Source organism: Hyperolius riggenbachi, chromosome 4 (genome assembly GCF_040937935.1).
Source record: "Hyperolius riggenbachi isolate aHypRig1 chromosome 4, aHypRig1.pri, whole genome shotgun sequence".
Taxonomy (NCBI): Eukaryota; Metazoa; Chordata; class Amphibia; order Anura; family Hyperoliidae; genus Hyperolius; species Hyperolius riggenbachi.
Window position 1 is genome coordinate 474,251,327 of NC_090649.1, and position 26,408 is coordinate 474,277,734.

The 26,408-nt window shown below is 46.5% G+C and overlaps 1 protein-coding gene across 1 annotated transcript in view; it reads right to left on the bottom strand.

Moving 5' to 3' along the window:
- Positions 1 to 26,408, bottom strand: part of RD3 (RD3 regulator of GUCY2D) — a 76,181-nt gene that overhangs the window by 44,083 nt on the left and 5,690 nt on the right. The window lies entirely within an intron of this gene.

The following is a 26,408-nucleotide window of genomic DNA, read 5'->3' on the forward strand; positions in this document are numbered from 1 at the left end:
CATACAGATGTATGGCCACCGTTAGCTAGAGCAGTGTACATTCCAGAGTGATACGTGAACTGATAAGCAGTAAGTGCTGTGATCTTCTAAGAAAGAGAGAGGGGCTTTTTTACTGACACCACACTTTTACACATGGACTTTACTGACAGCCCAGATTTGTTGACTTTTTTACTGACTGTCAGTAAATTTACTGACGGTTGGCAACGCTGGTATAGAACCTTCCGTCTCCTCTCTCGGGTCCCTCTATCCTGTGCTGGCTCCCCCCCGTTTCAATCCCTCACTGAAAGGGTATTGGAAGTCTTCGGGAGCCGTGTCCTCCCGAAGACGTACGGCTCCATACTGCACAGGCGTGAGTGTGCAAGAGAGCGTGCTTGCGCAGGCGCAGTACAGGGCCGCCCTTCTTCAGGAGCACTCGGGCTCCCTGAAGACTTCTGAAGCCTCCTTCGGCCGGGTAAAGCAGTATTTGACTAAATTAGTCAAATACTGCTACCAGGCGAGCCAGCACTGGAACGAGGGGACCAGAAAAAGGAGCGGGAAGGCTATAGGACCCTCTCCTTGGGTAAGTATCTGTCTCATTTTTTTTAAATGCGGTTCCCATTCACTTTAAGAACAAAGTGGAAATGCTGAGATTCATACTACTTTAAGTTAACGGGTGTTAAGTTTGGAGCGGGAAAACTTGTTGGCATGTGTACACTGCTACTTTCGCACATCAACGGTTATTTGTGTAAAATAATGTATGTAAATCCTTGCGTTACACAGCACGATGCTGGGCGAATCATCCTCAATGTTAGTGACGTAAGTATAAACTCTGTGATTTGCTGCAGAAGATATCAGCATTAATATTATTATTAATAATAATAATTATAATGTTCTTGTACTAAATATAGGTGTTAAACTTGTCCTACAGTTACTAACTGAAGCCGTTATTTTACTGTTTGTATAATTCGAGGCTTAGACAATGAGCTACTATTTAGTTTTTTGGCAAAGAATTAATAATTGTATTATTAACATTCACACCCAGCTGTAAAGGTGCGTGGAAACTTGTTATTGATTTATAAAGCGCCATCATATTCTGTGGTGCTGTACAAAGTAAGAAACAAACATGGGGTACATAATAGTACAGACAATGGTGTACATCATGATATAGAATACAGAATTGGTAATTATAGTGACAAAAGTAACATGATGAATACATGATGACACAAAAGGGTGAGAGTCCTGCCCTTATGAGCTTACAATCAAAAAGAATAGAGGGGAACAAGAGGTGGGGTGGTATACAATATTCATACCTAGAGGGAGTGTGTTTTAGGATATCTAAAGAGTGAAACTTGGCCTTAGGTCACGGGGCATTGGTCTAAGGTAGGGCGTATGCTTGTCACAAAAAGTGAGTTTTGAGGGAGCGTTTAAAGGGAATCAGAGCTGAAAAAAGCAGTTATACATACCTGGGGCTTCCTCCAGCCCCATACGGGCTGATCGATCCCACGCCGCCGTCCTCCTCAGCCCGCAGCTACGAGAACCGGCTCCGTGCTGATCCGTCAGTCGGAGCCAGTCTAAGTGTAGCAGAGGTGCGCACTTTGTGTATCTCTGCAGCAGTGTATGGAGAGATGCGTAGAGGGCGCACTTCTCCTGCGTAGCCCGGCTCTGATGACGTCAGCGATGAGAGCCGGTTCTCGTAGTTGCGGGCAGCGGTGGACGGCGGCGTGGGATCGATCAGCGCGTACGGGGCAGGAGGAAGCCCCAGGAATGTATAACTGCTTTTTCATTTTTTTACATATATTTCCACTCTGGTTCCCTTTAACCACTTGCCGACCGCGCACTCATACCGCGCGTCGGCAAAGTGGCAGCTGCAGGACCAGCGACGCAGTATTGCTGCAGGCTGATTAATCAGGAAGCAGCCGCTCGCGCGAGCGGCTGCTTCCTGTCAATTCACGGCGGGGGGCTCCGTGAATAGCCTGCGGGCCGCCGATCGCGGCTCGCAGGCTAAATGTAAACACAAGCGGAAATAATCCGCTTTGTTTACATTTGTACGGCGCTGCTGCGCAGCAGCGCCGTAAGGCAGATCGGCGATCCCCGGCCAATCAGCGGCCGGGGATCGCCGCCATGTGACAGGGGACGTCCCGTCACTGGCTGCACAGGACGGATAGCGTCCTGTGCAGCCCTGATCTCCGGGGGGGAGCAAGGGGGGGAGCAAGTATGAGAGGGAGGGGGGAATTTCGCCGTGGAGGGGGCTTTGAGCTGCCCCCCCCGCCAGCCACATGCAGGCATGAGAGATCGGACCCCCCAGCACATCATCCCCCTAGTGGGGAAAAAAGGGGGGTGATCTGATCTCTCTGCCTGCTACATGATCTGTGCTGGGGGCTGCAGAGCCCACCCAGCACAGATCACTCAGCACAGCGCTGGTCCTTAAGGGGGGGTAAAGGGTGGGTCCTCAAGTGGTTAAAGATATCAAAGGTTGGTGAGTGACAGATGTTTTGTGGCAAGGAAATCGAGTGGAGGGGTGAAGCACGTGCAAAATCTTGTATACATGAGTGTCGGGTGGTAATTCTAGAGGAGGACAAAAGAGTGATCTGAGATTGTGATTGGGTTGGTATCTGGAAACTAGTGAGGAGATTAACTTATAATGGACAGTAGCGATATCTGGTATTGGCTAGACAAATTCAAAGTGACAAGAAAAGAAATTACTGATAAACCTAGCAGTGGATAAACAACAACTTCTGCGGCTGATAGGAATCAAGAAAGTGTTGGTAGTTTGCAATGACCGACGTACAACCCTCCGTGAGATCACAGAGCCTAGTACACACTATACAATTTTCTGTTAGAGTTTTCTGTTAAAGTGCGTACACACGTCTGATTTTTCCAAATGACCGGTTGTTCGGACCGGTCATTTGGATGTCTAATCGGGCGTGTACAAACTGTTTTTCAGCTGATAACGCTGGTTTTGACGGATCTGCTTGGCGGATCGGTCAAATCCAGTCTTATCAGCTGAACGATCGTTTGTACAAATACCCGATTTGACAGCCAAACGACCGGTCGTTTGGAAAAATCAGAAGTGTGTATGTACCTCTATGCTGGGAATACACCATACAATTTTCTGTTGGGGGGGGGGGGGGGGGGGGCGGCAGCTGCAGCTTTACAGATGGTGCATCGATTTCATGCTGAAATCGATTCACAATCTGTTTGCAGTAAAGGCAGCCATACGATTCCTCTCTGATCAGATTCGATCAGAGAGGGATCTATCTGTTGGTCGATCTGATGGCAAATAGACCAGTGTATATTATCTATCTGGCAGGTAAATCTAATGCTGGGAATACACGGCACGATAGTTCTTATCAATCGAGCCGCTGATGGCTCGATTGATAATATCCGACGTGTCCGATCAAGAAAAATTGTATGGTGTATTCCCAGCATTAAGGTGGCCATACACTGGTCGATTTACCATCAGATCAACCAACAGATAGATCCCTCTCTGATCGAATCTGATCAGAAAGGGATCGTATGGCTGCCTTTACTCGTATGGCTGCCTTTCAGCATGAAACCGATTCACCATCTGTGAAGATGCCGCTGCCGCCGCCCTCCCTGAATACATTACCTGCTCCACCAGCGCGTGTCCCCGCTGTCACCGCTGCTCCTTCTCCGCTGGGTTCCAGCAAGCTTCACTTCTTCCTGTCCGGGGAAGTTTAAACAGTAGAGGGCGCTCTACTGTTTAAACTTCCTGTCGGGACAGGAAGAAGTGAAGCCTGCCGGAACCCAGAGTAGAAGGAGCAGAGGTGACAGCCGGGACACGCGCCGGTGGACCCGCCGGCGATCGAGCAAAATCTTCTGCACGGACGGATCGGATGGAAATCGATTGTTCAGTCAGCGTTTGCGCAACGATTTCACAGCAGATTCGATCACAGTGATCGAATCTGCTGTATATCGGCGGGAAAATTGTTAGGTGTATGGGCCCCTTAATATACAATTATATCGCCCAGGAGGTGGCGCAGCACTATTTTTAAAAAATTTTTATTTTTTAAATCATGCAGCGAGCCCAGGGCTCGCTACATGATAGGCGCAGCGCAGCGGCATCCCCCCACCCACTCCGATTGCCTTCGGCGATCAGAGTAAGCAGGAAATCCCGTTCAGAACGGGATTTCCTGCTGGGCTTCCCCGGTCGCCATGGCGACGGGGCGGGATGACGTCACCGACGTCATGGACGTCTTGACGTCAGAGGGAGTCCCGATCCACCCCTCAGCGCTGCCTGGCACTGATTGGCCAGGCTGCGCAAGGGGTCGGGGAGGGGGGGGGCTGCACGGCACGGCGAGCGGCGGCGGTTCGGCGGCGAGCGGAAGTTACACACAGCTAGCAAAGTGCTAGCTGCGTGTAACAAAAAAAAAATATGAAAATCGGCCCACCAGGGCCTGAGAAATCCTCCTGCGCAATATACCCCGAGCTCAGCTTTTTTCTGTATTTTCTGTAAAGTACTGGTAGAGACTGGTCATTATCTCTGGTGCATTGTCTTCTGGCTATCTCCTGCTGAGTAGAACAATGCTTAATTGCTTGGAAGATAGATGGGTAGATAGATAATTTCCAATTATCTATCTGGCAGGTAAATCTAACAGAAAATTGTATGGTGTGTACCTAGCATAAAAGTGAACCCAAGGTGGATATCTATCTATCTATCTATCTATCTATCTATCTATCTATCTATCTATCTATCTATCTATATATATATATATATTCGTGTGTGTGTGTGTGTGTGTGTGCCGCGATCACGCGAAAACGGCTTGACCGATTTGAACGAAACTTGGTACACAGATCCCTTACTACCTGGGATGATATGTTCTGGGGGTCTCGCGTCTCCCCTGCACACCTGGGCGGAGCTACAAACAGCAAATCAGATTTCACCCATTCATGTCAATGGGAAAAATGTAAAAGGCTGCCATTCTCACAGTAATCAAGCCAGAGTCCCCACACTTGGCACAGATGGTCACTTGGTGACCGAGGTTACAAATCCAGGAAAAGTGGGCGGAGCATAAAACAGCCAATCAGATTTCAGCCATTCCAGCCATAAATGGGAAAATGTAAACTGTAGCCATTCTTAGACTGTTAATCGCAGCTTTCTCAAACTTGGCACATTTGGTCACTGGGTGAATGAGATTAAGATTCAAGAAAGTGGGTGGAGCCTACAAAAGCCAATCAAAATTCACCTATTTATTTTTAAGGGGAATATTTAAACTGCTGCCATTCTTACACTGTTAATGGCAGAGGCTTCAAACTTGCCACAGTCGGTCATTGGGTGACTGGGGTCCAAATTCACTAAAGGGGCGGGGCCACAAACAGCCAATCAGATTTCCTTGGTGGATAAACTGCTTCCATTCACACATTTTTGATGCCAGGAACCTGAAAGCTCACAAACTTGGTCATTGAGTTACTGTGTGATCAGTTTACAAAAAGTGGGCGGAGCCAAAAACAAATTTTACTTGGAAAATATAAACTGCAGCCATTCTTACACCGTTAATGGCAGGGTTCTCAAACTTTGCACAGTTGGTCACTGGGTGGATGAGATTAAGATTTTGGAAGGTGGGTGAAGCATACAACAGTCAATAAAAATTCACCTTTTGATTTTCAAAGGGAACACTTAAGCTGCTACCATACTTATACTGTTAATAGCAGATGCCTCAACCCTGGTACAGTTGGTCACTGGGTGACTAGGGTTCAAATTCAGAAAGGGGGCGGAGCCACAAACAGCCAATCAGATTTGTTTATTTTTCAATGGGAATATACAAAATAGTGATACCAAGGACCCCAAAGCTGATAAACTTGACAACTGAGTGACTATATGTCAAGGTTAGAAAGAGTGGGCGGTGCCAACAACTTAATTTTTTACATGGTAGAGTTCCCAAACTTGACACAATTGGCCATTGGGTGAGTGGGATTGATATTCAGAAATGTGAGTGGAGCCTACAACAGCCAATCAAAATTCACCTATTGATTTTCAAGGGGAATATTCCCATTGCTACCATTCTTACACTGTTAATGGCAGAGGACTCAAACCTGATACAGTCAGTCATTGGGTGACTGGGGTCCAAATTCACTAAAGGGGGTGCAGCCACAAACAGCCTATTAGATTTGTTAGATTGATTTCAGCCATTCTGTTATTGGCAGGGTTCTCAAACTGGGGGGTGGGTGACACAATTGGCCACTGGGTGACTGGGTCTAATATTCAACAACCAATCAAAATTCACCTTTTGCTTTTCAAGGGGAATATTTACATTGCTGCCATTCATGCACTCTTAATGGCAGAGGCCTCAAATCTGGTACAGTCAGTCACTGGGAGACTGGGGTTTAAATTCTGAAAAGGGATCCAGCCAAAAACAGCAAATCAGATTTGTTTAATTTCAATGGTAAAATGCAACTTATTTATGCCAAGGACCCCACAGCTCATAAAATTGGTCATTGAATGACTATGTCAAGATTAGAAATAGTGGCCGGAGCCAAAAACAACAAACTTTTTTAATGGGAAAATATAAACTGCAGCTTTTATTACACTGTTAATGGCAGGGTTCTCAAACTTGACACAGTTGGTCACTGGGTGACTAGGATTAATATTTGGAAAAGTAGGTGGAGCCTACAAAAGCCAATCAAAATTCACCTATTGATTTTCAAGGGGAATATTGAAACTGCAGCCATTCTTACACTGTTAATGGCAGAGGCCTCACACCTGCTACAGTCTGTCGTTAAGTGACTGGGGTTAACATTCTTTGCTGGATAAACTGCTTCCATTAGCACAATTTTGATGCCAGGAACCCAAAAGCTCACAAACTTGGTCATTGAGTGACTGTGTGTCCAGGTTACAAAACGTGGGTGGAGTCAAAAACAGATTTTTCTGGTAAATTGTAAACTGCAGCCCTTCTTCACTGTTAATGGCAGGGTTTTAAACTTTGCACAGCTGGTTACTGGGTGACTGGGATTAATATTCAGTAAAGTTAGTGGAGCCTAAAAAAGCCAATCAAAAATCACATATTGCTTTTCAAGGGGAATATTAAAATTTCTGCCATTCTTGCACATTTAATGGCTCAGGCCTCAAACCTGGTACAGTTGGTCATTGGGTCACTGGGGTTCATATTCAGAAAAGGAGACAGAGCCACAAACAGTGAATCAGATTTGTTTTATTTCATGGGAAAATACAAATTACTGATGCCAAGAACCCCAAAGCTCACAAAATCGGTCATTGAGTGACTGTATGTCCAGGTTACAACAAGTGGGCGGAGCCAAAAACAAATTTCACTGGGAAAATGTAAACTGCAGCCCTTCTTACACTGTTTATGACAGGGTTCCCAAACTTTGCCCATATAGTCACTGGGTGACTGAGATTAATATTCAGGGAAGTGGGTGGAGCCTATAACAGCCAATCGAAATTCACTTGTTGATTTTCAAGGGGAATATTTAAATTGCTGCCATTTTTACACTGTTAATAGCAGATGCCTCAAACCTGCTACAGTTGGTCATTGGGTGACTGGGGTTCAAATCCTGGAGAGGGGTGGAGTCACAAACAGCCTATCTGATTTGTTTCTATTCTGATTTCTGATTTATATGGGAATATACAAATTATTGATGCCAAGGACCCCAAAGCTCACAAACTTGGTCATTGAGTGTTTGTGTGTTAGGGTTAGAAAAAGTGGACGGAGCCAACACCAGTCAAATACATACACGGGCAACGCCGCATCATCAGTGGGTGGAGACAAATACAAATTTCACTAGGACAATGTAAACTGCAGCCATTCTTACACTGTTAATGGCAGGGTTCTTAAACTTTGCACAGTTGGTCACTCAGTGAATGGGATGAATATTCAAAAAAGTGGGTGTAACCTACAAAAGTGAATCAAACTTCACTTATTGCTTTTCAAGGGAATATTTAATTTGATGCCATTCTTGCACTGTTAGGCCATGTTCACACTTGCGTTTTGGCATGCAAACGGACCGGATGCGGATCGTATCAGGACCTGATCCGGATTGGAACCATACGGTTCCGATCCGGATCCGGTCCGTTTGCATCAGGACTGCTTCAGGCTGCCATCCGGATCCGTGGGGAGGAAAAAAAAACAACAAAATACCTTAAAATTTGTTGGGGTCTGCAGAAGGTGCACCTGGTGCACCTGTAGAATCAGGTCCTCCGCTGTAGGCCTCACCTCCACCTCCCGACATACTGCCAAAACAGCTCCAGCACGTGTGTCACTGCTGCTCCACTCCAGATATGATGGGCCCATGTGTCCCCATCCGAAATGGCCGCTATAAATACGCATAGGAAGTGGGGTAGAACGTCTGGTGTTGTCTCCAGTGTGTTCTGTGCTTCCGTTTCCCATTGGTGTTCTATATCCGGATGGTGCAGTCAGGCTCCGGTCTGGGTGCGTGGGCCGGATGAGCCGGACCAAAAAATAGCGCATGTTGGAAAAGTGTCCGGAGTCCGGATCCGGTCCGGCTCCGCACTGTACGGAACGGACGCGTGTGAACGTCCGCATAGCCTTTGCATTGCTATGCGGAACGTACGTTCCGTTTGTACAATATACGGTCCGGATCCGATCAGGCAGATCCGGACAGGGAACGCTAATGTGAACCGGGCCTTAATGGCACTGGCTCAAACCTGGTACAGTTGGTCATTGGGTGACTGTGGTTGAAATTCAGAAAAGAGGGTGGAGCCACAAACAGCCAATCAGATTTTTTCATTCCAATGCAAATTATTGATGCCAAAGACCGCAAAGAGCACAAACTTGGTCATTGAGTAATTGTGTGTTAGGGTTAGAAAAAGTGTGCGGAGCCAACACCAACAACATACACAGGGGTGTCTGCGGGCTTCAGGCAGTAAGTGTATCGTGGGGAGTTCCTATGGTAGGAAGCACCACTGCCATGCTATTCTGCAACCGAGGACCAGGCCCTCTCATTGCCCTCCAACCCCAGCAACCCCCACAGTCTAGAAATTCAACACAACTTCAACTCTGCCAGTGCCACTGAGAACCTTCACAGGACTAGCAATGCTGCTTAGCTAGCAGAGTGGTGTGACTACAAATTATGCTCCTCCCCCTGTGTTCACCCCCTCCTTAATTCGGTTAGGGGTTATTAATCAATTGTGGCCACCATGACTCCCCCACCTATGGCCTGTAAGGAAGGGAAGGAAGATAAGAAATTGGGGTCCCCACTGCCTTAAGGTGGCCATACACTGGTCGATTTGTCATCAGATTCGACCAACAGATAGATCCCTCTCTGATCAGAAAGGGATCGTATGACTGCCTTTACTGCAAACAGATTGTGAATCGATTTCAGCATGAAATCAATTCACCATCTGTGAAGCTGCCACCGCCCCCCCGCATACATTACCTGATCCGGCCGGCGCGAGTCCCCCGGTCTCCGCTGTCTTCTTCTCTGCTCAGGGCTCCAGCTTCACTTCACTTCCTGTCCGGGAAGTTTAAACAGTAGAGGGCGCTCTACTGTTTAAACTTCCTGTCGGCACAGGAAGAAGTGAAGCCTGCTGGAACCCAGGGGAGAAGGAGCAGCGGTGACAGCGGGGACACGCGCTGGCGGATCAGGTAATGTATTGGCGCTAGCGTCGGTCGTCGGACATTCGAAGGAAGGGAAGGAGGATAAGAAATTGGGGTCCCCACTGCCTTAAGGTGGCCATACACTGGTCGATTTGTCATCAGATTCGACCAACAGATAGATCCCTCTCTGATCGAATCTGATCAGAGAGGGACCGTATGGCCACCTTTACTGCAAACAGACTGTGAATCGATTTCAGCCTGAAACCAATCACAATCTGTGGAGCTGCCGACCCCCCGCCACCCCCCCCCCCCCTGCATACATTACCTGTTCCGGCCGGCGCGTGTCCCCTGGTCCCAGCTGTCTTCTCCGCTCCGGGCTCCAGACCGTTCCTGCAGCTGCTGAACTTCCTGTCCAGGGGAAGTTTAAACAGTAGAGGGCACTCTACTGTTTAAACTTCCTGCTGGGACAGGAAGTTCTGTGTAGCTGCAGCCGGTCCGGAACCCAGCGCGGAAAGAAGACATCGGTGACAGCGGGGACTCGCGCCGGCCGGAACAAGTAATGTATACCCGCTGTATTGCGTCGGTCGTTGGGCATTCGAACGCCGCTATCGACGCACTCCCGACCCGCCGGCGATCGAGAAAAATCTTCCACACGGATGGATCAACGGGAGTCGACGGGAAGTTGGGAACGATCGATTTCGGACGGAAATCGATCGTTCTGTCAGCGGTGTGTGCGGCGATTTCACAGCCGATTTGATCACTGTGATCGAAACGGCCGTATATCGGCGGGAAAATCGTTAGGTGTATGGGCCCCTTTAGGCCTTCTTGTGACTGCAGGGTATAATCTGATCCTCTGCCTCTAATACTTTTAAGCCATAGGCCCTGAACAAGCATGCAGATCAGATGCTCTGACTGAAGTCTGACTATTAGATTAGCTCCATGCTGGTTTCAGGTGTGTGAGACACTACTGCAGCCAAAAAGATCAGCAGGACAGTCAGGCAACTGGTATTGTTTAACAGGAAATAAATATGGCAGCCTCCACATTCCTCTCACTTGGTGTCTTTAAACAAGGCAGGAAGATTACCTGCATGACAAAATGTGACAGCTGTCGTATAATCCTTTCCGTGAAACTTCTGATTAATTAGTAAGCAAATAAAGAAGATTATCTACACAACATGTTGTGGCAGCTGCAGCAGATCTGTATCCCTGACATGCGCAGAGGTTGCCACCCGGGAGATGACTACACTGGGGGCAATTGCTGATTTGTATACAGATGACACAGATCAAAGACAGGTAACTAATGCTAGATTGTAATTCTGCTTGAGGCTGGGTGCACACGTAGCAGAGACGCTAGCGTTGAGGAAAACGCTGCATTTTTGTCGCTAATGGGAGTCTATGGGCTGCAGGAAAAAATGCATATGCGTTTTCTATGTGTTTTATAAAAACGCAGGTTTTGTTGCATGATATTAAAAAACGCATCAAAAACGCACATAATGAAAGTCAATGGGAACGCAATGGTATGCGTTTTTTCATGCGTTTATATATATATATACAAATTTCTGATGTATTTCCGCTTCCTGTTGTCTTCCTAGTGATTAGCATAAAACGCAATAGAAAAACGCATACAAAACGCATATGCGCTTTGTATATGTGACGCACAAACGCACAAAAATGCATGCAAAATGATTGAAAAACGCATCTGCGGGAAAAACGCTAACACAAACGCAGTAAAAACGCTCACAAGGGGGGCGGAGCTAGCCATGCTTCCGTGAGGACGTGTTTTTCCGGAGCTCCTCATCCACCCGCCTAACTTTGGCCCAAGAAACCGAGTAATTCATCTCGAAAGACTCCACAGCATGTCAGGAAGATCAAAGGGCAAAACAAGATCTAAATCAACCCCATTTAGGAACGAAACACAGCAGCAAGTCACAAAATATCTTAAAAGGAACGAAGCGACGCAGACACCAGTCAAAATGGCCGACGGGTCTCCGTCCTCCGGCAAGACAGCAAAGGCGGCAGACACAGAGTCAGCTACCATGAAATCTCTTAACGAGATACGGGATTTCCTCCACACCCTACCTACTAAAGATGACCTCACCGATCTGGCAGAGCGCATCACATCGGCTTCCCGGGCCGAGCTGCAGGTGGTCCAAGATGAAGTTGAGCTGCACGATAACCGAATAGCCCGGCTGGAAAGCGATGTGGAGGACCTGAAGGCGGATCTCAAACAACTAAAAGAGGAAAAAGAAAAGCAGGCCGCCACTAACTCCATGCTGCGCGCCGGCCTGGAAGACCTTCAGAACCGCAGTCGTCGCTGCAACATACGGGTGAGGGGTCTCCCGGAGTCATACGGAACGACACAAATAGAACCCGCACTGATAGCGATATTCAATAAGGTCCTCAACCGCCACGCGGACGACTCTATCAAATTTGACCGTGCACATAGAGCACTACGGCCTAAACCTGCAGAGAGAGACCCGCCACGCGACATTATTTGCAAGCTACACCATTATAGCCTGAAAGACGCCATCATGCAGGCAGCAAGACAGATGGACTTTATTGAATACGACGGCCAAAAGATACAGTTATATCAGGACCTAGCCCCGGGAACCCTAGCTCAGAGAAGAGCACTGCAACCGCTGCTGAAGGCGGTGGTCGAAAAAGGTTGGAAATATCGCTGGGGCTTTCCCTTCCACCTGATTATCCTGGAAGAAGACAAGACTCACATTCTGCGGAACCCTGCAGAGCTGCCCGAGCTTTTTGAAACCCTGCAAATGCAGCCAGTAGCCGTGCCGGAATGGAAACCTGACCAAATGACCCCCGGGCTGCCGCAGAGATATAGACGCAAGCGACAGATCCCACAAAATGGCGACAATGCTTCTCCTTAGGCCCTAGTCTTTCTCAGGCCTTCTACGACGATGGATAAGGTACTGTAACCCATTTAAATTTATTATCACTGCGTAGATAGACATGGTCCTCCCCCTCCTATGGAGTTTACATCTAAGCCATATTGGCTTCTCCTGGACCCCTCACATCGAGCAGAAGGCTTACGGGAACACATGTCGTCTAACTTTTACTGTAAGGTGCTACTAACCCCACTGAGCCTCCAAAATGGTCGCACAAGGCCGAAGCACCCCACCCAGAGGAACTAGAAACGGGACAGACCTATATTAATATGGGTGGTGCGACATCTCCCATACAGGATAACTTTAACTCACTCCATCCAGAAGACGGCGCACGTTTGATCGTGCTATTATGGTCATTCTTTAAACTTGCTGGGTTTATGCCACTACATTGATTTTGCATTTGCATCATTTCTGGCCCATACTTGGATGTGGATGGGCTCTAAGACGCCAGCTTTCAATGTCCCGACTAGATATCTTTGACAGGAAACGGCTATGATAATGCGCCATCAATATCTCATGACAACTATTGCATGCCCCGAAGGGGGAAATCTATTACTGTATTTAGATATGTATTGATGGAATCCGGAGGGCTCTGTGTCAGGGGAATAGGCGGAAAAGCTGCTACCTAGGCATGCGGCCTTGGAGACGCCTAATAAGTCTGGCATATCGGCACGGTGGGCACTGTGTTTGCACTCTCATTTTGCAAACATCAGGGGCGCTGCCTCTAGAAAGCATGTTACAGAGAATTGGGCACCCGTAATTGTTAATGTCATCAACTTTTACATACATGGCTGTGGGTGGGGGGGTCCTAGATTTGGCCAACGGGAAATTTGGGAGGGGGAGAATATCCAGGCCTAATAACAAATGGGGCTGCTAATCTAAGTCGTAGGGGAGTCTGAAAGTGTCCTGACAAGGATATAAAACTCGGTAATATAATAACCTTTCAACTATGCAGGTGGGTGGCTGAGAGGTCCCCACTCCTCGCGTTTGTAATGGTTGCTCGGAGCCCACATAGGGAGACTCTGGTAGTCCTATCCCATAGGTGGGCATCAGCTGACATTAGTTTTCCCTTCACGTTGAAGGTTAAGAGTAGTTTTTGGTTTATTTGTTCCCATTCCAGGTTGATTGTTCTTACACATATGACACACACCGCTGGCACAGGTATCATGCCTCACACATGGCTGATGTGAGGTGTATTTCCGTCAATGCCAGAGGTCTCAATACTCCAGAAAAAAGGAGAATTCTCTTGAAAGATATGTGGAAGCAAAAAGTGCAAATTGTCTTTGTACAGGAGACGCATTTCAAAAAGGGACACCACCCTAGTTTTAGAGATAAAGATTACCCAAATGTATACCTGGGAGTCTCCCCTGAGACAAAGACAAAAGGCGTTGCTATATTGGTAAACAGAAACCTACCGTTTTCTGTTCTGGACGTGAAAGCTGACGTTGATGGAAGATTTGTATTGGTAAAATGCACTATAAAGGATATAAAATATACACTGGGCTCAATTTACGCCCCAAATGTAGACCAAGTAACCTTCGTGTCTAGATTTCTGGATGCCCTGGATTCTTTTGCGGAAGGAAGTATCATCCTGGGGGGAGATCTCAACACAACATTGAACCCTAAACTTGATAATTCCCAGGGTAGAGCCTCCATGTCATACGCTAAAATTAACAAAATTAAACGTATGCTCCACGAACGACAATTGATTGATGTATGGAGGGCGACCCACCCTGATACAAAAGATTTTACTTACTATTCCAATGTACATCAGACCTACAGCAGAATTGATTACATTTTAATATCCCACAATTTGCTGACAGAACATGTTTCTGCGGACATCGGAATAATGTCATATTCGGACCACTCCCCTGTAGGCGTAAATCTAACCTGCAGATATAAAAAGGAGTGCCCGTTCACATGGAGACTTAATACGGCCCTTATACATGATGAAATCACGCATACAGAAATCCTGAAAGAATTAAAAGAATACTTTAATATAAACGACACGGAGGACATATTCCCAACGTCTCTCTGGGATGCCCATAAGTGTGTGCTGAGAGGCTTCTTTATCCAGCTGGGATCGAGGCTTAAGAGGGAAAGAAACCAGGCCATCCAGACCTTAATAGAAGAGATTCACGTGTTAGAACTAAAGCATAAACGCAACCCTGTACAGGTAAACCTCACACCACTGCAGGAAAAAAGAAGGAAACTTAACACATTCTTACAGGAATATGCGAAGCAGGCAGCCTATCGGTGCCAAAACACCTACTATATGCTGGGCAATAAACCAGGGAAACTGCTGGCAAGAGCCCTTAAGCAACAGCAGCAGAGAACCTATATTCCCCTAATTATAGATAGTAAAGGATCTAGGCATGTCGGGAGCGGTTCCATTGCCAGTAGCTTTCAAACTTTTTACACCAATTTATATAATTTATCCCGTACGGGGGGCCCGGGCGAACCGCAAGCAAGACAAGCGGCAATCGAAAATTACCTTAAAGCAGCTAAACTTCCCCAAATAGATGCAGAGACAACTAAGGAACTTGAAGCCCCTTTCAATGAATCTGAAATCAAGGGGGTGATCGCGAGCATTAAATCAGGTAAGGCCCCCGGCCCAGACGGTTTCACTATCGACTACTATAAAAAATTTAAAGAGACCCTCACCCCATATTTGTGCAGGATGTTTAATAATATAGCTGATGACACGCCTAACTCCGGTTTTTCAACACAGACTCTTGAATCCCATATTGCGGTGATACCAAAACCCAAAAAAGACCCGGCCAACTGTGGTAGCTACAGGCCAATATCACTGCTAAATATAGATATTAAAATCTTCGCAAAAGCTCTAGCAAATAGACTGGCACAACAGATGAGTCTATTAATACATTGGGTTCAGGTGGGATTCATTCCCCATAGAGAGGCGAGGGACAACACTATAAGAACACAGATCCTGTTACAGCACGCCCGGTCTAATAACATTCCTTGTATGCTTCTTTCTACCGATGCCGAAAAGGCGTTTGACCGGGTGAGCTGGGACTGGATCACGGCGATACTTAAAAATACAAATCTAGGCCCACGTATGCTAAGATCCATAGGGGCCCTCTATACTAACCCCACTGCACGAATTAAAATTAATGGAGACTTATCAAAATCACTACCCATAAGAAATGGCACTCGCCAGGGATGTCCCCTATCCCCATTGATTTTCGCACTGGCACTGGAGCCGTTCTTACAGCATGTGAGAGATCGAAGTGATGTTTCGGGGATTGAGGTTAGTGACAACTGTAATAAAATAGCCGCTTATGCGGACGATTTGTTATTTTTCCTTACAAAACCTGCGACATCCCTCCCAAATCTGCTCGAAGAATTTAAGAAATTTGCGGAACTCTCAGCATTTAAGATAAATCTAGATAAATGCGAAGCCTACAATGTGGGTATACCTGAGCAGGTGAGGCAAGATCTGGAACAGAAGTTTCCTTTTAAATGGAACAAGCAGTTTATACGTTACCTGGGTACTAATATAGCCCATTCTATGAGTGAAACATTCACGTTAAATTTCCCACCCATACTGAAATCCTTTTCAGATGACTTAGTAAAGTGGAACTTTCCACACCTGTCTTGGCTTGGGCGTATTGCTGTAATCAAAATGAACACTATGCCGCGGCTTTTATACCTGTTCCAGACCTTGCCGATACCAGTTCCATCAACATTTTTGGCCCGCATCCAAACACTTTTCAACAGGTACATTTGGAAGGGCAAACCGCCCAGAATCAAGAAGGAAATACTCTATAGCACTAAACAATCTGGGGGTTTAGCTGTACCTAATGTTAGGTTTTACCACTATGCTGCAGTACTCACTAGAGCGGTTGACTGGGCCAGACACAGGGATACTAAACAATGGACCAATTTAGAGTTGAACCTGTCGACCTACCCACTTCTAAATTTATTGTGGACACTAGGGGCAAACACGAATACCCAACTAATCTCTCCGCTAAGCCTCTACACATTGAGCTGCTTAAATAAAATTAGATACCTGCCTGAGGTATCTCCTCATCCTTCACCTCTCCTTCCTCTTTCCCATAACCCTGAGTTGCAACTGGCAGTTAAACAGGGAAGCAGACACCTTAGCCAGCGAGACGAACTGACTCTGGGGAGATTTTGTGACCAAAACGACTGGTTATCACTGGGAGACCTACAAAAAATAAATTTCCTACTTTGAAGTTGACCTGGTGGACTCTGTTTCAAATCAGATCTTACCTCCGAAGCCACAGAATTACTCCTACAATGGTCAGAAAGCCGTCTGTTTTTGAGAATCTATGCACAGAGGGGGAACCTATGCAGAAAACACTCTCAATTATCTATTCCCTATTAATTGAACAAACTACTCCAGATATGTCATTCATCACGAAATGGGAGGGAGACACAGGGGCAAGCTTCAGCTCTGTTCAGAGGGTCAAGATGTGCTACTTTGCCCATAAAACCTCTAGATCAGCAGGCATGCAGGAAATTAACTATAAAATCCTTACAAGATGGTATTTAACACCCTCCAGGCTCCATGAGATATTCCCCTCTGTTAGTCCAGAATGCTGGAGGTGTAGATCTGAAAGAGGTACTTTACCACATATTTTGTGGTCATGTGCCAAACTTGAAGACTTCTGGAAGAAGGTGCATAGCTTAGTGAAATTGGTTATAGATGGTGACATTCCATTCACTATGGAATTCTACATTCTGCACGCTAACTCGTGGTCCTTTAAAAAATACAAAAAATCAGTAATAAGACACATACTGAATGCAGCAAAACGGGTAGTGGTCCGGCGTTGGCGAAACCCCATTCCCCCTAATATTAGAGAGGTGCTCTCAGAAATGGACCAAACTTACCTAATGGAAAATATGGCACATATTGGGTCCAATGACGTGGAAAAATTTCAAAAAACATGGAGATACTGGTCCGGTTTGCGAGACTCTGAGGAGATAGGTCTGCTGCTTGATGAAGTATAGCGGGGTGGGGTACCAAACATAGGGTTGAGACCTTATTATGGCGGAGATGGGAAAGTGCACTATTATTATATGCTTCTCTTCCTGCTGCCAGCAAGAGGTGTCGTGTCATGTAATTACAATTTAATATAGGATGGGCGACACATAGGCTCGCTCCTGGAAGACGAGCAGATGTGGTCATATATGCTACAATCTGGAATGTTTTGACTGTTATGTTTAGATAGTCGTGTTTTTTCTTAGATAATATTCTTTAAATAAGAAATCACAAAGGCAGATTGGGGAGATATAACACCAGAATGAGATGCTAAACACGTATGCAAACTTTAGATAACATAATCATCTCCTGGCTGGATACAAGTTGGGCCTACCCCTATCTGCCTGGTATGTATAGCTTTCTTTACGCTTAATGCTAAAAAATCTGACCTGCTGGTTTGTTATTTATAGCAATGTATGACATATATATGTATGTTAATCGCACCAATGTATATGTGGTTATACAAGGTAAAAACGTTTGTAATTATCTATATGCCTATGGATCCAAATAAAGAATTTAAAAAAAAAAACCGCTCACAAAAGAAAAAAACGCACATGACAGAAAACACAACCTTTCACGCTGTTATGTTTGCACCCAAATGTTATGTGAGAACCCGAGTGAGTTATGTGAGTTATGTTATGTGAGAACCCGAGGGGGGTATTTTAAATCTTAAAGAGACTCTGTAACATTAAAAACATCCCCTGGGGGGTACTCACCTCGGGTGGGGGAAGCCTCCGGATCCTAATGAGGCTTCCCACGCCGTCCTCTGTCCCACGGGGGTCTCTCCGCAGCCCTCCGAACAGCCGGCGACTGTGCCGACTGTCATTTCAATATTTACCTTTGCTGGCTCCAGCGGGGGCGCTGTGGCGGCTTTCCATTCCGAACTACACGGAAATACCCGATCTCATTCGGGTCCGCTCTACTGCGCAGGCGCAGGAGACTTGCGCCTGCGCAGTAGAGCGGACCCGACGGCGATCGGGTATTTCCGTGTAGTTCGGAATGGAAAGCCGTCAGAGCGCCTGCGCAGGAGCCAGGAAGGTAAATAATGACGTCACCGCTGCCCGGACTCCACGGAGGGCTGCAGCGAGACCCCTGACGGATGGAGGACGGCGTGGGAAGCCTCATTAGGATCCGGAGGCTTCCCCCACCCGAGGTGAGTACCCCCCAGGGGATATTTTTATGTTACAGTTCCTCTTTAAGAGCACACAGAGACATGTCCTTTACAAGACGACATGCCTCTGTATCTCGCTATTGCCTCCTCTAGTCCCCCCTCCAATCGGAAGCTAAGCTAAACTGCGACCTAGCTTCTGATTGGAGGAAGCTCACGGAGGCGGGCAGTGGCAGGGACAGAGGCGGGGGAGCGCTGGCTAATTGACAGGCTGCAGGTAAATACAAGGCTAGCGACAAGCTGATTGTCACTAGCCTGGCGCTTTTTACAGGGTAGCACAGCACACCCCAGGGGACTAGAGGCTGCAAAAGCGAGACATAGAGGCATTACAATGTGCAAAGGACATGTCTCTGTGTTCTCTTAAGATTTTAAATACCAGTCTCGGGATCTCTTTAAAGAGCAGCTGTCAGCCATACTATCTCAGGTAAAAAAAATGATAGCCAGGTAAACTAACCCCCCCAGGGCCTGCTTAGGGCCATTTTGTGGTGCTGGAGGAGTCGCAGCATGAGGGGAAAGCTATGGCCACACTTGGTGGGGAGGGGGGGGGGCCGGTTTTAATTGTTCCATCCCTATTAAATGTCTATATGACAATGGTGTTAACACAGTGTATTTGAGATAGTAAGTATCATATAAGAATTTATACTTACCTGGTTCTCCCTCCACCCCCTTCCCCATCACTGTTCACCCAATCCCGTCCATCTTCCCACAGCCCAGGAAGCCCACTGTACATGTGCGGTCCTGGCCGCGTGAATGATTAACTGCTTCCTGACTGCCTAGCACAGATAGAAGTCGGGAAGCTGGCAGCCCCAGGACCGCGTAACGCCAAAAGGCGTCAAGTCCTGGGGCGGGGTTTTGCAGGAGATCGCGTGTGCTGATGTGCATCTCCGTTTGAAGCTCTGCTAGGAGACTGTTAGACGGCCGTCTATTTACATTGTACAGCGCTGCAATCTATGGCTGAGCTGTACTGGGGACAGCCGTGTCACTCGGCTGTCCCCTGGGGAGGCTTAAAGGGTCACCTAAGGCTTAAAAAAAAAAAAAGAGTTTTACTCACCTGGGGCTTCTACCAGTCCCCTGCAGCCATCCTGTGCCCTCGCAGTCTCAATCGGATTCCTCCAGTCCCCGCAGGCAGCTACTTCCGTTTTCGGCGACAGGCCCGGGAACGCGAGTGATTCTTCGCATTCCTGGCCGCAATAGCGCCCTCTATACTGCTATTGTGGCCAGGAACGCGAAGAATCACTCACGTTCCCAGGCCTGTCGGGGTTGTCGCCGAAACCAGAAGTAGCTGCCCACGGGGACAGGAGGATCTGAGCGAGACTGCGTGCTCATGGGACAGCTGCAGGGGGCTGGTGGAAGCCCCAGGTGAGTAAAACTCATTCCTTTTTCAGTCTTAAGTGTCCCTTTAAGAGAGATTGGCTCTCATAGGCTGATGCCAATGACAGCCGATCGCTGTCATTGGCTGGTGGGGGAAGGGGCAAGAAAAAAATAAATAAAAAACGCATTTTTAATTTAAAAAAAAAAAATACAAACAAATAAAAATAATTAAAAAAACCACTGTCTGCAGCAGCGATCAGAGCCCACCAACAGAAATCTCTGTTGGTGGGCAGAAAAGGGGGGGGGATTTATTTGAGTGCACGGTTGTGTGGCTTTGCAGCAAGCCATTAAAGCTGCAGAGGCCTAATGTGTAAAAAATAGCCTGGTCACTGGGGGGGGGGGGGGGGGGACCTGTGGTCCTCAGGTGGTTAATCATGCTTCCATGGCTGGGAGCATTCTGAGGATGCATCACAGGAAAGTGATCAGGGGAAGGGGGCGGCGGAGCACATAGCTAGAACCACGCATGTACAGTGGAGCATGACCAGGCTGGATCAAGAACTCCACTGCTGGAGAACAGAGGCGATCGGGCAAACAGACTTACTAACGGGTGGAGGAAGCCCCAGGTAAGTATAAATCCACATACTTACTTTATCTCAGATTTCCTTTAAAATGAACCTCCAGACTAAAAATCTACTCAGCAGCACCGAAAAGGCTTTTTGTTTCTTTAACAGTTTCACAGCATCAGAACTTTTTTTTTTTACCCAAGCCTCATTTTCAGCTGCACAGAAGAAAACTGCCTGGGCATGTTTCCCCTGATGCTGTGCAAAGCATGATGGGATTTCTGAAGTTGTCCTCATTTTACTGTTGGCGTACATTTTTTTTTTTTTTTTTTAATTTGAGATTTGAAGTCTTGCACGCATAGCTGGGAGGGGTGATCAGCACACAGGACAGTTGGAACTGTGTCTCATGCTCCCTGTCACCTCCTTTCAACCAAAAAGATGGCTGCCCCCATGAAAAAGATGGCTTCCCCCATGAAATCACAAACATTTGCCTGTTCTTGTAAAACGGGGTGGGTAAGAGATTATATTACCTATCTATTGTAATTAACATAACTAATCTAACTTATTGACAGCATGTTTGTTTGGGTCCATCTAAAAATGGCGCAGGGAGAAAAATGGCGCACCGTTCTGCCGATAAATGTATCATAAAACGCTATTTACCGAAAATACATTAAAACGGTAAATAGCGATTTATGCTACATTTATTTCAGCACGGTACGCCATTAAAACATGCAGGGGGCTGCGGGTCGCTAGTATAGGCAGCGGGGGTTGGGGGAGAGAGGCAGCGGACACTGGAGGGCATAGGCAGCGGACGAAGATGTGTGCAATATGCATACATTACCTTGTCCCGGGCCGCCGATCGCTCCTTCCCTCCGCTCCTGCACTTTCTAGTTTGTTTGCTGTAGTCCAGCAGCCGGCCAATCACCATGCGGAGACTGAAACCGCATGGTGATTGGCCGGCTGCAGGACTACAGTAAACGAATGGAGGAAGTGAAGGAGCCAAGGGAAGGAGCGATCGGCGGCCCGGGACAAGGTAACGTATGCATATTGCACACATCTTCGTCCGCTGCCTATGCCCTCCAGTGTCCGCTGCCTCTCTCTTCCCCCCGACCCCTCTGTCCTCAGAAATTTTTAAGCTTTATAACGCTATTTAGCGTTATAAGTGTAAGGCACACTGCCTGCGCCATTTTTTAACACTTATAACGCTAAATAGCGTTATATAATGCAAGTCTATGGGGCGCCCTTCTTATTCCCCTGGCGCTGTGCGCCATTTTTAACTGTCCCGGTTTGTTTATGCTGAAGTTCCCCTTTAATGCAAATGATACAACTATGATCATTGGGGGGGGGGGGGGGAATCGAGACAATAGTGCAGATGCAGAAGGTCTGCCGAGTGACCAGGCGGAGTGATTACAGGAGAGTAATGGGAGTTGTTGTGTAGAGACACCAGGTGCAGTGGGATCAGTAGTCCCCAATGACTGATGTACAGCGCAGGTAATTATCAGCTCTGTCCACCGGGAGCAGTAGAAAGGCCAAGCTGAGCAGTTTACAAACACTCCTCTGCATGAATACAGGTGCTTCTAGCAGCTCCTCATGGCTTTATGAGTCATGCTTGATTAGGGCACCAACCAATCCAGACTCTCCTGCCCGCATGTTGTCAGTGGTGGATTTATGGAAGAACTAGCCAAGGAAAGAAAACAGCCCAGCAGCATTGGTGGCTCCAAAGGGGGCACGATGGGTGGCTGGTGGGGCCCATTTGGGTGATCAAAACCAATGTTTGTATGGCGAGCGTTAGATATTTTTTGCCTAACTTAGGTGGTAAAATTAAGGCTAACTAGTTCAGCAATGATTGGAACCAAATGGAAACATCACAAACAGACCTATGAGGCTTTTTAGCAGAGCAGATTGTCCAAATGATGGTGCTATTATGGAAGGAAAGTTACCTACAGATGTTTTTGGCTAGTTTGCTGCATGCTTTAATCCTTACTTGCTAGCAAGCTGTTCCTGTGTGGACAGATCACAGAATCAGAATCACTGATCAGAATCAGAATCAATCTGATTCTGATTCTGAGATCACAGACAAATCACTCCAGCCCCCAGCCTGTGTAGGACGACTCTACAAGCAAGGGGGTGGGGGGTGGGGGGGTGGGAGAAGAGATGCCTCACTAGCCTTCAGACTAGCGATTCCTTCTGTTGCTATTAAGAAGGGCAGAGGGCCGATGATCGTCACACGACAGAGCGGGTGGGGGGAGTGAAAATAGCATTTTCATTGGTCGCGCTCGCTTGTCGGGGTCGTTAAGGATATGACATGCCAGATCATTAACCTCCCTGGCAGTAATCCCACTCACTTCAGCCGTGCTTTAAGGTTCTAGCATACTCTCTGCAGTTGACAAGCGTTTCACCCATAATATCCAGAGGATGACTGTGGTAGACTGGGTTGTGTGAGGTGAGGAGGACTTCCTAATACAAGGTCTCTGCCACATTCCCAACTGCTGGAGCAAATGTGGGAACTGTCTGAAGCGTCCATTAATCAATGTAGATCCAGGAAGATAATAAATAACATGACAGTATATATGCTGAGAGCCAGCAAGGAAGGTGCCGGGAGAACTGGCTGGACTGGACTGCGGGACAAAGGCTCAGTGATTCTGCAACAGAAACCTCTGGCTGCACGGCGGTACCATGTCTACAACGGCAGAAAACCACAACTTTCTGGTAAATCTGCCCCACAAGCCCTCCAGGCTACAGAGACGAGTGTCTCCCTGCGTACTTGGCACAGACTCTGCATCCCAACGCCGCTGGGAGGGTGGAGGTTACATCCAATTTAGCAATATGTATCTGTAGAACGCGTTTTTGACGCTAAAATCAGGATAATTAAAGCGGAATATAACCCTGCATTTCAACTTTGCTCTAAAACATTATTTACAGCATATTATATGCAGCCAGCATTTTTTTTACTAGACCAGCATTGGAAGGGTTACACACAGAGCTTTAAAGTTTGACTGTCCTCCAGCTGCCTCCAGCTCCTGCAGTAAGAGAGAGTGAGTCACATTCACTCTTTGGCTGTCCTCCAGCTCCTGCAGTCAGAGAGAGTGAGTCACATTCCACAGTTGTTACATTTTGTTTTGCTGAAATGTATCTATGTAAGCTTCGGATGCGGCAGCAGTTCTCTCCAGGAATTTTAAAGCTGTGTGTGTAACCCTTCCAATGCTGGTCTAGTAAAAAAAAAATGCTGGTTGCATATAATATGCTGTAAATAAGGTTTTAGAGCAAAGTTGAAATGCAGGGTTATATTCCGCTTGTAAAAATGGGTGTGCTGAAAAATGTATTACATCTTACTATATGTCATTACAGTTCCCCTTTAAATGCCTACCGACCGCTTCACGCCAATTGGCATGAACGCGGTGGCTCCCGCAGTACTGCCTAACACCAATTGACGTGAAATCCTGGGGCGGGGTTTGCAGGAGATGCACGCGCATTTCCGCATGAATTACGGAGCTCCGCTCCATCATCAGTCTCCCAGTGGCAATTGCATGTCCGCTATCTCCTCCTGGACGTCTGATACAGTCCTAATGCTGGGTACACACGTTACGATTTTTCGATCGTTTTTTTCTGCTCAATTCTGCGCTCAATTCTGTTATCTTCGCTCGTTTTTCTTAACTTTTTCCATTCACTTCTATGAGAAATCGAGCGCAGAATTGATCGGGAGTAATATCGGACATGAGGGAATTTATCAATCGGATGCATCTATCGTACGGAAAATCGTAACGTGTGTACCCAGCATAAAACTTAAAGCCTAATCTACACGGTACAGTTTCCATCGGATCAACCGGTGATCTGATAAGAAATGGCATTGTGTGTAGACGTCCAAATGGCTTCCGATCAATTTTGCGATAGATTTTGCATTGATAAGTACCCAAAATCTATTGCAATTGGATCGGTTGAAAATTATCTACTAGATCCAATCTGACAGAAAATTGTACCGTGTAAATGAGGCTTAACTTTCACAACATGCACATGTTCAAATCTGTAGGTATTTACCAGCATGCATCAGTCTTCTCCAGATCAGTATTACTGAACGTCTCCAAGTGGTTTCGCTATCGCACACCCCAGACGAAGTATTAACAAAACTATGTCGATAGTTATTACACCACTATGGACACACGGGTATTGTCACTATATAATAACTTACGCTGATATATATAATAACTTATGCTGACAATTGAATGAAAAGTTATTTATGTGTTGTTTCATGATAGATTCCTGTACTACTTTGGTCGCATTCCTCATTACACATGGGGCCTGATTTGCTAACGCTTGGCACGGTTTTTGCACACGCATACATTTGCGCGCGCTGCGTTTGCGCGGGGTGCGTCTTCTTGGATGCGCGGGGCCCAATACGGGTCTATGGGCTTTGCGTGTCCGGGGCGGCGCATTGCGTCCGGGCGCCCGCGATAGCTCTCGTGGTTGTTTGGAGGAGCAAACAAACAATTAGACATGCAAAGGGGCTTATCGTCCTTTGGTAAATCAGGCCCTTGGTGTTTACACGTCTCCTGTCACAGCAGATCGCCCCTTCTGTGACAGACATAATATGTCATTTTTGCTTTTTGTATTATGATGGCAAGCTCATAAGGTCATGTTTTGTATATTGTGTATTGCTTATGATTTGTATGCTTGATTTTTAGCTTGCACTCCTTGCCTGATGAAGCGGGTTATACCTGCGAAACGCGTTGCGGAGTGCCAAAATAAATTGTTATTTGCGATTTGAACAATCTCGATTGTCCATCATTTCAGGAGGTAAGTCCACATGTACTCCTCCTTTTTAGTTGTTTTTAGATCATTTTAACCTGCCTGGCGCCTCTGTCCAAATTTGCACAATATTAACGAAACTAGTTAGGTGAGGAGGAGTACTGTATATATAACGCTGGTTATCTGTGAAGGGTCCATGCAGGTTATGCTGGCCCTTGATGTAAGTTTGGTCTGTCTGGCTTTGTGCTTTTAAAGGCCTTTGACTATGTTTTACACTTTTTAGAATAAATGCAGTTTCCTACTGACCTTAGCAGTCTACAATATTCTGTACCTCTTTTCACTTATTGGGTTGTACGCTGAATGGAAGTTCAGTATCATTAGTCTGGAGAATTGATGCATGCTAGTGAATAAATATGGATTTGAACATGTGCATGAGGAGTAACTTCAGTCGTTATCAGTCCAGTAAAAGCATTCAAATCCAGATGGTGGGCACTTGTGGCATGCTGAAAACTCACTGGTGTATCTACAGTCTACTACACTAGAAGATTTTGTGCGCTACATTTGTAATTATCTATAGCCATTTTTACCCATATCCCTTTAAAGTGAACCTGAATTATTAAAAATAAACGCATGATGTACCTGCAATGAATATTACATACTTACCGCGCCATCAGTTCCTCTCAGAAGCTCGCCAATTTCTTCTAAAACCGATTCCTTTCAGTTCTGACTAAATGTAGTCAGACTTGTCGCTCCAGAAGCTAAAAGCCTTAGGACCCTTTTCCACTATATAATTTGCTATCAGTTATAACTGAAAGGACAACTGATGTGCAACGTAATGTCCATGTTTCTCTAGGGCTCAAGCGATATTACTGGTGAAAGAAGTGCTGACCCAGAAGATGTTACGGGGTAATGACCATTTTAAAAATGGACGTAGAATTCCATTGATCACAGTGGATAAACAGGACGCGAGGGAGGAGAAAGCGATTGAGGAGTATACTAGGCTGGAGGTAAGTATGGCGTGTGTTTATTTTGACTTTTATTTTTCAGTTCAGGTTTTCTCCTTTAAAGCAGACCTGAACTCTTGCACAGGAGAGAAGAACAAAGAGAAATCCACCCTGCATGTGTTTATAGAAAACAGCCTGTGGAATTCTCCCTTCTCAGCAAGTAATGAGCTAGTGT